Source organism: Pseudoliparis swirei, chromosome 11 (assembly GCF_029220125.1).
Source record: "Pseudoliparis swirei isolate HS2019 ecotype Mariana Trench chromosome 11, NWPU_hadal_v1, whole genome shotgun sequence".
Taxonomy (NCBI): Eukaryota; Metazoa; Chordata; class Actinopteri; order Perciformes; family Liparidae; genus Pseudoliparis; species Pseudoliparis swirei.
This window is the reverse complement of record NC_079398.1, coordinates 7877015-7889619: the sequence shown is the minus strand read 5'-3', so window position 1 is coordinate 7889619 and position 12605 is coordinate 7877015. Positions and strand designations below refer to the sequence as shown.

General features: G+C 49.4%; 1 protein-coding gene across 5 annotated transcripts in view; it reads right to left on the bottom strand.

The window, feature by feature from the left end:
- Positions 1 to 12605, bottom strand: part of daam2 (dishevelled associated activator of morphogenesis 2) — an 86010-nt gene that overhangs the window by 60239 nt on the left and 13166 nt on the right. The window contains exon 1 of one of the 5 annotated variants that reach the window (XM_056425773.1): positions 5625 to 5846. The exons of the other annotated variants lie outside the window; for them this stretch is intronic. The gene's annotated coding sequence lies outside the window, so the exon portion shown is untranslated. Of the gene's footprint in view, positions 1 to 5624; positions 5847 to 12605 lie in introns of those variants that run through there. 5 annotated transcript variants of the gene reach the window in all.

Sequence of the window (12605 nt, the reverse complement as noted above, 5' to 3'; positions counted from 1 at the left end):
AATTGACTGCGCTATGGTAAAAAGAAGATGTTGACCTTTTCATGACCTTGACCTTTGACCCGATTGATCCCAAAATCTAATCAAATGGTCCCCGGATAATAACCAATCATCCCACCGAATTCCATGCGATTCAAGAAGATTTTGACCTTTTCATGGCCTTGACCTTTGACCTTTGACCCGATCGATCCCAAAATCTAATCAAATGGTCCCCGGATAATAACCAATCATCCCACCAAATTTCACGCGATTCGGTTTAATACTTTTTGAGTTAGGCGAATAACACTCATACAAATAAATATGCGGCAATCAAAACATAACCTTCCACATTTTCAATGTGAAGGTAATCAAAACATAACCTTCGGCATTTTCAATGCGAAGGTAAAAAGCATTTAAAAAATCAATATATCCCCCCCCCTACTTGAGGGGAGGCCGTTACTGACACACAAATCCTGAGGACGATGCTTCGGCTCCATCCACAGACACTCTCGAGGGATTTCAGGCAGCTTCTGACGCGGGCCGCCTGGCTCTTATGCCTACGTGCATCATCTAGGAAAAGAGCCCTGAATCAGATGATCAGAACCCACCTTTCCTTCCCTTCACCCCCCCACAAAACTCTTGTTAACCATTCCTCCAAACCTCCCTCATTCCTTTCCTTCACTGCCTTTCTGCCCTTCAATCAGATAGTGGAGGCTTTTAGGATGAGACGGCTGAAAACCTGTGGAGCTGTTGTGCCTCCAGACGGAGAAAACAACTTGACAATGGACTTAAAGCACACAGTTTCAAACTTGTCTCAATGGATATGACGAGCTTGGAACCAGAGCAACAGAACAATGTCAAGGAGGTGTGGTTGAGCCAGTGCCATGGCGCCGTCACGCAGTGGAGCTTCTTAAGTAAGAAATGAACAAGCCACAAGTAGCTGCGTTCAAATTAACCGCAACTGCAATTATTATTAATTACTTGAATGCCTCGTGGTTAATACTGCTGCTTGAATATAGCCAGACTCTCTCCAGGGCAAATACAACCACGTTTGGACCGAGAGAAATTTTTCATTTTCTTTTGTTTACAAACAGATCTTGTCCGCCAGCCAATGCAAGAACAGTGTAATTACATGTGACCGCCCCAGGTTTGCATAGCGGCCACCGAGCTAGTGGCAATGGTTATGAAATGTTTTTCAGATCTCTCTACCGTCAATTGACGTCTCATTGCTGTACACTCAACTACTACAACCTGGTTATTCTAGAAAAAACTGTCCAAGCTGTCCATGTTGTGTCGAGCACTTCATTTACATCAACGAGATCTCCACCGCCACCCATCCGTGGCAGTCTTTCAGCGTCACATCATAAACTCTTAAACTGTCCACTGCCAACATTTGAGAATTCTCCGAGGTCTTATTGGCTTCAAGACTCATTCAGAACAAACACATAAGCACAGTTGGCTTTAACGGGGCCACGAGGCACAATAACGCCCCTCACCCATAAAGCCATAAAGAGGAAATGCCTCAGTGGTTTACACTGGAAAAATTGAAGGGGGGGTGGGAGATGTTTCCAATCCTCCGGGGATGTCATTAATAGCCATTTCATTTAGCTCGATTCATTTTTTTAAAAAGGGAAAAGAAGACACTCTCCCGATGGGAGGAGCAGACCACATGAAGGACCGTGGTTTTTTTGCAACCGGGCCTCCAGATTTGACTTCTTGCTTTGATCAAAACGGAGCGGCTCCGTGGAGCCAGTTGCAGTTTGAAGTAAATTATTAGAAACTTGTTAAACCCCTATATAGAAGCCGCGGACCACAGACATGAGTTACACAAACAAAAATTGAAATCAGACGCCGTGCAGAAGCAGACGGTTGAGGAGAAGTCAACACCGAAGCAAGCAGAGTTTGGGCGGCCCGACGGGCACAAGAAGCCCTTTCTTGTGAGACACCAATCAACGGGCACCAGCCTGTGTCGCAGCACTTGTACTCAGAAGGTCATCCACATGTTGCACAAGGAAAGTCCACCCGTTGCTATGTGGGACTCTAAACAACGCAGATGTTGTGTTGGCTCAGGAAGAAGGTCGTGTCAAGGGAGGAGAGACGGGCCCACTGCTGACCCACTTCTCCCCTAGCCGTCGGGCACATCTCCGCGAGTCACATCTGTGCTCATCAAATAGACCGTATCGCTGGGATAACCACTCTATTAATACTGGGAATGAGAAGAAAGTCGGCCATGCCGCATTCCACGGGCCCAAACATTCCCACGTATTAACAGGCCACGGAATGAAATCCCATACTTGGCATCCCTTTCTCTCGAACACCAAAGTGCAAGCCTGCCGTGTCAAATTATTTTCTTACTTCATACGGGAGCAAAGCCAGTCACGGGCGGCTGCCAGGCCAACTCCAGACGTGTTATCATACGTGTTGAAAGAAATGGCTCGAGTGCAAACTCACGGGTGGTTCATATCAAGAGGGACGAGATGGTGGACTTCCTAGAGACTCCATGTTCTTTAAAACACCCCAGCGGCTTGGCCCTGTCCATCAGTACCGTGCATTTATCCAAATTATACAAATGCCTAAGAAGATCCAACTCCTCTGGGTGCTGAAAGGGGTATAACCTTTGAACATATCACGCAAAAACTAACAGACACTCATTGTTACACGTTAATCACCAATTAGCAATGCTGGCTCTCTGTAATCTAAAAAAGGCATCAACCAAAATTACCCAGCACCAAGTGGTACTGAAACTTCTCCAGTCAAACGACACCTTGAATCGCTCCCTTTTGGGTCCAGATCTGGAATAAAATGACACATTTGTGGTTTTGCACACAGCCAATCAGCACAAACGATTTAATGCGATGCTCGAAGTCAACGATGCTAGAAGCTAATTTTCACACGCACACAAACACACACACCTTCCATTCCCATGGTGGGTACTCTGTTGGCATTGGCAGGGCTCTCAAGTTTTGAAGACAGGCAAGAGTGACATTTCCATCAGCACCCCCCCCCCCAGAACGAAGTTTTCAGATATCAGTCGCGCGCAATTCCAGGATGCTTTATTTTCATTGGTTGCTGGATTAAATCTTACCCAGATACAACAGATACGGTTTTTTTTCTGATTGGCTATTGTGTAGCCCATTTCTTTTTTCCGATTGGCTGATAAGTGGCTCCTCACAGCAGAACTCCAGGGGAGCGCTTGATTCCTCCACGGTGAGGGCAGCGCAGCTCATGTTTCTTACTATGCATGTTAAAACATTAAATAGCCGAGAGTTTTTTTCAGCGTGAGAAATCGATGTGGTGGCGGGGACTTAAGACCGAAATGCGTGAGTCTCACGCTCAATGCGTGACACTTGAGAGCCCTGCATTGGTATCACTTCGAGGGTACTGGTATTGTATTTGGTCATTGTCATTTAAACAACACCAAGCACTACGGATTTGTTTCTATGCTGACTGCACTTACTGGTGAGCTCAATAGTTTGCACGTGCACCCGGGATTGAGTAAGTCCATCAACATCGCTGAACGGATTGGGTCAGTCCATATTGTGCATCGTTAAGCTATTAATCTTGCCTGGCCGAGAGGTCAACAGCTGCATAGAGGACAGAGGGCTTCTGGGTAATGTATGGAATGCTTTTCTGGGACAGTTATAGCTACACATATAGGGAGAGCCGCCCGAAGTGACCAGCACTTTTCTTTCTTTTTCTTTTTAAATAGCCTGCGGTAACACGACACTGAACTAAAGCACTGTAAAGAGGAGATATGCTTACACATCATAAGCCCCAGAAAGTGTGTCACTGGCACAAATACAATAGTGGCATTTGACACACACACAGTGTGGGGGACTTCCAGTGAAGGCGCGAGAACAACAGCAGCCTTACAGCTTTCTGTTCCTCAGACACCATATCCACTCCACTGTCAACACAACAGCATGATAATCCCGCCCAAAAGATCAGATAGTTGTATTTAAGCAGCTTTACAGACCTCATCTCTTCTTCCTCTCTGTCCCTATTGTAAAGAGGAGGTTGTTGAGCCGCCAGTCAGCTGCAGGGCTGAAGCGATAATAATAATACAAACGCCGCTCACCAACCCTTCCTCGCACTCCCTCTAATCCTGGGAGAGCAGTTCATGCATCCGTAATAGTCGGTAAGATATGAAAAGCCCTGAGAGCGCTGACGGCAGCAGAGCGTGTGTTGGTACGCGACGTGTGAGTCCGTGTGCCGGTGCCCCCCTGACACACTGAATCTTTTAGCGATGTCACTCCGCTCGACCCCTGGCACACGTGAGGGGAGGAGGACTTCCGGCAGACTGCAGAGTGAACCTTTAATGTGGTGGAGAGGGATACCGCCTGGTTCACAATGCAACAAGACATCAAAGGAAGCAGGTGGCCTCACGACTGTATCAATGAGTTTGGCCTCTGGCTCATCAACCACCAACCACCGATTACCACGACTGTTACAATAATCGGGTTCGTCTTGTGCTCATTCATATGGCCGTTATCTCCCAGATCAGCAGTTTGCGAAGCCTCCAGTAAAATGTTCACAAATAGCGGCGCGCCCGTTTTGGGGATGCCTTCCGCCCAAATAATCGGTTTCACGGGTGGAAGATTTGGAGCGCTGGGATAGGCGGCGCTTCTACGCGGGAAAGGAGGCGTCACAATGTCTTCCAATTTGGAACCCTGGGAGTATTATGTCGGTCTGAGCTGTGTACGGCTTCCCTTGAGGGAAATGTGGAAAGATAGTCTATAAAAAGGCCATTCCGACATCCCAAGCAAAAGCAGGCTGCATTTAGAGGCATGCAGAAACCGACTACCCTGGCGCCGTATAGGGTTGAGTTGTTGCTGGGAGGAGATGTACAGCGTATATGGAATGTCTGGCTGCCAGGCCAACACATACACCAAAGGGCTGACTGTGTGATTGACGAACGAGTATGATCACCCAACGTCTGGGACCCGAAATAGGCCTGTACCCATTACATAGGACCCTGTCTCATCCTCCCGCAATTCCTGAAATGCCAAACATTTCCCTGGACCAACTTTTTATGTGTAAACCGAATTGCTGCCCCAGCTCTCCAGAACGCTGAGCCCTCCTCCCCCCATCACAGAAACCATCCAAAGTTTTCCAAAGAAAAACAAAACTCCAAACGACCTGAGCTCAAACTCAATCCAAGACTACCAATATGCCAAAAGCCTTGCAAGATGCGATACACCAACATGCATGTGGGTAAAGCAGCAGGCGGTCAACACCGCTGGAGAAGGAGCCCAAACACAAGACCCACCCAGCTGTTGATGCCCTTTATGACCTATAAAGCCACCGTAGTAAAGAGGAAAAAGTCAAAACGCAGCCTTTCCCTGCAAATTGCAAAACACACATAAAATATTACATTTGAATAAATCGCCTTAGTGGGATTAGTCGCCCTTGTTGCCCACAGCTCCTTTCTCGCTCAGCTCTGTACTGAGTCTTCTGACGAATGTTTATTTTATTGGCTGCGGTAGCCTGTGTTTTCCTGGCTGGAATGAGCGGTGGCGTGCAGTGCACGGGCAAACTGGGTTTCGACTTAAAACATTCGGCAGCCTGTCTTGTGTGTGTGTGTGTTTGGGTGTGTGTGTGTGCCATCTCCTACCGAGTGGAACAGCACCACAGCGCGTCTCACTTACCCACTTCAGATGGGCTGCCCTGAGAGATGGATTGACCCCGTGTCACGTCACTTGAAAAAGGGAAAGCAGGAGCCTTTCAACAGAGCGAGTGTACGGGAACGTGTTAAAGCATTCCTGCAGCCTCTGGGTGCAGGTCCCTCTGCTTGCCCCGTGGAGTCTGCGTTTCGGGGCCGGATGCCATGCCTTCGCAGAGTCCGACGATGTTTCCCTGACCGAAGCTGCTGCGTTTCTGTCTGCTTCCCCTGCCTGAGCTGCCGAGCCCTGGATTTCAGCTGACTGCGCTTGGAGCTGAGCTGTTGACATTGTCCCCGCTCCCTCTAACCCTCCCTCTGTTGCTCACGCTCTCTCTCTCTCTCTCTCTCTCTTTAGATCACTCGCCCGGTTCTCCCTCCTTTCTGGATTCTGGCTGCAGAGAATGACAGCATCCATGTGGGTGTCAGCGGGAGAGGGTGAATAAATGCATTTATGTACAGTACGCATGTGTCTGTGTGTGCATGTGTGTGAAAAAATGACCCTTCCCATCCCCACCCAATGCATTCCCTCACCAAGTTAGGACAACAAAACAAAAAGGCTGTGGATGGGGGATATCACATACACACACACCGTTTCCTGTATCGTCTTCATCGCCAACACACACAGGCACAGGGCGCACACGCAGACATCGCGCCAAATATGGATTCTCCATTATGGAATTGCCCGTGACAGACAGGAAGAGGCTTTCCCTGAGATCCAATCAGTGTCCATTGAGACGAAGGTGAGACCGATGATGTGATTGCCGTTGGCAAGTTTACACAATGTGCTCAGCCGGTTGTAACGCGTGGAGGGAAATGGGGATAGATAGGTCTGTGAAGTGCTTAATCATTTATAAATAGTTTAAGCAGCTCAGATAAGCTTCATTTTTACCAGCGTCAACGTTAAAAGTCGATGAACACATTGTTGCATTATTAATCATAATCCAATTACATAATATATTGCCTATTGTTCTCAAAGGGCCCATTCTGCATAACATTGGTAAAGCTCATTCCTGCAGCTGCGTACTCTTTGGCCACGCCCCCTTTAAGCGACCTACAGCCTGCCGGGTTAGAGGTCAGCCCGTCGCGTTAGAGGTCAGCCCGTCGAAAAGTATTCAAACATTTGTCCGTTCATAACGAAGCGGACCGTGAAGTCAATCAGAAAGACCTCAAGCGCCGCATCTTTACTCCCACTGCCCCCAACCCTTTGAGGACAAGGGTCAAATGTCAATTGATTTACTCCAGAGTGATCTCGTCTTCCTCCACACCGCTGCTCGCAGGCCGGGGGAGGGGGCAGCTCATCAATACTAGATGTACTCCTGTGATGTACGTATGGATAAGGAGCTGCTGACCAGACGATAGGAAAAGGATTGCATTAAAAACCCCTCTGGTAGAAAACAGTCGGAGGGACTGTTCAAGGGGGAAGGCCCGTCGTTGGTCTCTGCTACCCAGCAGCTCTGTGCAGACACCAGTGCACATACCAAAATAAATGTGGAGCCTAATGCATACATCAACCAGCATCCGGTCTCAGTGAAACCGTGAAATTTATATTCTGAGAGAGGATGGAGGGGGCGGTGGGGGTATACCATTTGTCATCTTTCTCTAGGGACAGGAGACAGATGACACCAAGCTGCCGGCGGTAGTGCACGGGTGCATTCCTGAGCGAGCCCAGGGGATACATCCATTAACTCTGCTCACAGAAGGGTCCCGCTCATCTCCGTGATGTCCACTCTCTTCCTTCCTCTTTCTGTGCATTCTCTCTCTGGGGGCAACATCTCCATCACCAAAAACAGAGAGGTTGGGGGGGAACTAAGAGGAATAGGGAAAGCTCATGCCCCCAACCTATAGCTAGGTGCACTTTCAGCTCCCCCCATATCATCCATCACAGCCGGGTAAGTACAGCCACTAATTGGCCAGTGAGTGGGCTCGGCATGCTCGCGATAAACATCATGCCCCCTTCAAAACACAACTAAAAGGCGGGGATTAAGGAAGCCCCCCATAAGTGCATCTGTTCCACGTCGTGAGTTTGTTTTCAAAGCGTGCATTTTGCATTGCATTACGTATTTATATATATATAGTATTTATAGTACTTATATATATAGTATTTATAACAACTGTATCGTGAATCTCTATGTTTACTTCGTAATAGGAAATGTCTGGTCTTATCTGTTGTGCCTGTACACTTTTATATGTTTCACCGTGGGAGAGTGGGAAACGTCCTATCGATTCCTTTGTATGTCTTAACATGTGAAGAAATTGACAATAAAGCTACTACTACTACGACTACAAATCGAAATAAAACAAGAGGTTTGCGACTCCAATATGGTCACTCTGTGTGCCAGGGAGATGACCGCAGATTGAGGCCTGTGACAAAACGTTGGTTTCAGTGAACTAGCGCTTTCACAACGCGAGCGAGGTCGCCGGCGTACAGCCGGAGGAAATCACAAGGGGACTGGTGGACTCCACACCTCTGGTGAGGGGGCTTTCCTCTTTGCAGAGCCGTGTGTGACCCTGCCAGTCGCCCGTCGGTCCCCCGAGACGCTGGTCTGGACCGCCGGTCCTGGAAGACTCCACCGAGCACCAGGCAGCGATCTTTCCCCGAGCTGCAGGAACAAGTCAGTCAAGTCGCAGTCGGGCTAACAAGTGCTAAATGTGGCCAGAAGGAGCAGTGAAAAGGAATTTGGCACTTGACTAAATAGGTGAGCGGAATATTGGACAAGAAGAAGAAGCGGCTCGCCCGATGTGGTCTCCTCCAGACTCGTAAACCACCCGCCCTCCTCCGGACCTCTCGAGCGCCGTCAAACTCGCTAACGGGCGAAGAGACGGCGAGCGGAGAGAGAGAGCGTCTCCGGCTGCACCGCATTGGCTCTTCCTCGGCACTCTTTCCACGCTCGTCACTGGAGAGAAGCGGTGCGAGAGGCGGCGAGTCCTCCCTCCCCCAGAACCGGCGGCCGCCGGAGCCGACGCGGCCGCCGGCCGTGCTTTACGACGTGTTGTTCCCGGAATGTATTAATTTAAGGTTCCTTCTGGCCGGGCAGCCATTTCTTTCACGCCCGCACAGAGATAAATCGCCAGTCAGAAAGATGCAGATGCCGCCGCCGCCACGCGAAGCCTGAACTCTTGACAGCAGAAACACGAGAGCACATTTTTATACACGGTCTAATTGTTAGCTATCCTGCAGCCTCTGGGTGCAGGTCCCTCTGCTTGCCCCGTGGAGTCTGCGTTTCGGGGCCGGATGCCATGCCTTCGCAGAGTCCGACGATGTTTCCCTGACCGAAGCTGCTGCGTTTCTGTCTGCTTCCCCTGCCTGAGCTGCCGAGCCCTGGATTTCAGCTGACTGCGCTTGGAGCTGAGCTGTTGACATTGTCCCCGCTCCCTCTAACCCTCCCTCTGTTGCTCACTCGCTCTCTCTCTCTCTCTCTCTCTCTCTTTAGATCACTCGCCCCGGTTCTCCCTCCCTTTCTGGATTCTGGCTGCAGAGAATGACAGCATCCATGTGGGTGTCAGCGGGGAGAGGGTGAATATAAATGCATTTATGTACAGTACGCATGTGTCTGTGTGTGCATGTGTGTGTGAAAGGAAATGACCCTTCCCATCCCCACCCAATGCATTCCCTCACCAAGTTAGACCAACAAAAACAAAAAAGGCTGTGGATGGGGGGATATCACACACACCGTTTCCTGTATCGTCTTCTCATCGCCAACACACACAGGCACACCCGGGCGCACACGCAGACATGCGCCAAATATGGGATTCTCCATTATGGAATTGCCCCCGTGACAGACAGGAAGAGGCTTTCCCTGAGATCCAATCAGTGTCCATTGAGACGAAGGTGAGACCGGATGCTTGATTGCCGTTGGCAAGTTTACACAATGTGCTCAGCCGGGTTGTAACGCGTGGAGGGAAATGGGGATAGATAGGTCTGTGAAGTGCTTAATCATTTATAAATAGTTTAAGCAGCTCAGATAAGCTTCATTTTTACCAGCGTCAACGTTAAAAGTCGATGAACACATTGTTGCATTATTAATCATAATCCAATTACATAATATATTGCCTATTGTTCTCAAAGGGCCCATTCTGCATAACATTGGTAAAGCTCATTCCTGCAGCTGCGTACTCTTTGGCCACGCCCCCTTTAAGCGACCTACAGCCTGCCGGGTTAGAGGTCAGCCCGTCGCGTTAGAGGTCAGCCCGTCGAAAAGTATTCAAACATTTGTCCGTTCATAACGAAGCGGACCGTGAAGTCAATCAGAAAGACCTCAAGCGCCACGCATCTTTACTCCCACTGCCCCCAACCCTTTGAGGACAAGGGTCAAATGTCAATTGATTTACTCCAGAGTGATCTCGTCTTCCTCCACACCGCTGCTCGCAGGCCGGGGGAGGGGGCAGCTCATCAATACTAGATGTACTCCTGTGATGTACGTATGGATAAGGAGCTGCTGACCAGACGATAGGAAAAGGATTGCATTAAAAACCCCTCTGGTAGAAAACAGTCGGAGGGGACTGTTCAACGAGGGGGAAGGCCGATACGTTGGTCTCTGCTACCCAGCAGCTCTGTGCAGACACCAGTGCACATACCAAAATAAATGTGGAGCCTAATGCATACATCAACCAGCATCCGGTCTCAGTGAAACCGTGAAATTTATATTCGCGAGAGGGATGGAGGGGGCGGGGTGGGGGGGGTAATACCATTTGTCATCTTTCTCTAGGGACAGGAGACAGATGACACCAAGCTGCCGGCGGTAGTGCACGGGTGCATTCCTGAGCGAGCCCAGGGGATATCCATTAACTCTGCTCACAGAAGGGTCCCGCTCATCTCCGTGATGTCCACTCTCTTCCTTCCTCTTTCTGTGCATTCTCTCTCTGGGGGCAACATCTCCATCACCAAAAACAGAGAGGTTGGGGGGGAACTAAGAGGAATAGGGAAAGCTCATGCCCCCAACCTATAGCTAGGTGCACTTTCAGCTCCCCCCATATCATCCATCACAGCCGGGTAAGTTACAGCCACTAATTGACGCAAAGTGAGTGGGCTCGGCATGCTCGCGATAAACATCATGCCCCCTTCAAAACACAACTAAAAGGCGGGGATTAAGGAAGCCCCCCATAAGTGCATCTGTTCCACGTCGTGAGTTTGTTTTCACCCGCCTTCGACAAGCGTGCATTTTGCATTGCATTACGTATTTATATATATATAGTATTTATAGTACTTATATATATAGTATTTATAACAACTGTACGTGAATCTCTATGTTTACTTCGTAATAGGAAATGTCTGGTCTTATCTGTTGTGCCTGTACACTTTTATATGTTTCACCGTGGGAGAGTGGGAAACGTCCTATCGATTCCTTTGTATGTCTTAACATGTGAAGAAATTGACAATAAAGCTACTACTACTACGACTACAAATCGAAATAAAACAAGAGGTTTGCGACTCCAATATGGTCACTCTGTGTGCCAGGGAGATGACCGCAGATTGAGGCCTGTGACAAAACGTTGGTTTCAGTGAACTAGGTCAGCTCCGCTTTCACAGCCGAGGAAATCCTAAGGACTGGTGGACTCCACACCTCTGGTGAGGGGGCTTTCCTCTTTGCAGAGCCGCAGGTGACCGCCAGTCGCCCGTCGGTCCCCCGAGACGCTGGTCTGGACCGCCGGTCCTGGAAGACTCCACCGAGCACCAGGCAGCGATCTTTCCCCGAGCTGCAGGAACAAGTCAGTCAAGTCGCAGTCGGGCTAACAAGTGCTAAATGTGGCCAGAAGGAGCAGTGAAAAGGAATTTGGCACTTGACTAAATAGGTGAGCGGAATATTGGACAAGAAGAAGAAGCGGCTCCCCCCCCTCCCCCCCCCCCGATGTGGTCTCCTCCAGACTCGTAAACCACCCGCCCTCCTCCGGACCTCTCGAGCGCCGTCAAACTCGCTAACGGGCGAAGAGACGGCGGGCGGAGAGAGAGAGCGTCTCCGGCTGCACCGCATTGGCTCTTCCTCGGCACTCTTTCCACGCCACGCTTTCAGAGAAGCTGGAGAGGCGGCGGAGTCCTCCTCCCCAGAGACCGGCCGCTGGACGGATTTGACGCCGCCCCGGCGTTTACGACGTGTTGTTCCCGGAATGTATTAATTTAAGGTTCCTTCTGGCCGGGCAGCCATTTCTTTCACGCCCGCACAGAGATAAATCGCCAGTCAGAAAGATGCAGATGCCGCCGCCGCCACGCGAAGCCTGAACTCTTGACAGCAGAAACACGAGAGCACATTTTTATACACGGTCTAATTGTATGCTTGCTATAAATCACGATAGCGGGGGAAAGCCTCTGCAGAAAAGAGGCCCAACGACAGCAAAGACATGAAACAGAAATCTATTTGTAGTCACGATGTTCTGATGGGGACATTCCTTCCCGTCTTTATTATTCACAGCCTTCTATAAACTCTTACTTTGTACTTCTTCCTCTTCCATCACAAACATGTGGTAATCCACCTGCTTGTGTCCATCTCGATTGAGAGTAAAACGAGCAACGGGATTAGCAGAAGAGAGTGAGTGGTTATTTTGGGGTGTTTTTTTTACATTAGTACTGTGCATCTGAATGGCTCGTTTGTCAGACTGGGCAGGGGTCAGAGGTCACCCAACCGTCTGCTCCCACAAAACCTCAGCCTGGATGTGTGCCAGCTCAATGCCGTCATGTTGAGACAAAAGGTTCAGCTTTCTGCTCACTGACTCATGACAGCTTCATCGTGGTAACCAATGATGTCACGCCTTCTTTGGGCATCAAGGCCCATTAACCTTTGAATAATGTCAGAATAATTTCAGCACACAGGGCAACCATTTTCAAAATGTTTCTTTCGAAGACACGCACTTAGGCTCTACTATTTCTCACATCTCTTGACCAACAGGAATCCAGGTTTGCGAGCTGCAAAAAAGAAGAATGGAGGCTGAATAGTAATGGGGGGTTGGAGTGGGGGGGGTGACGGTATAACTCAAA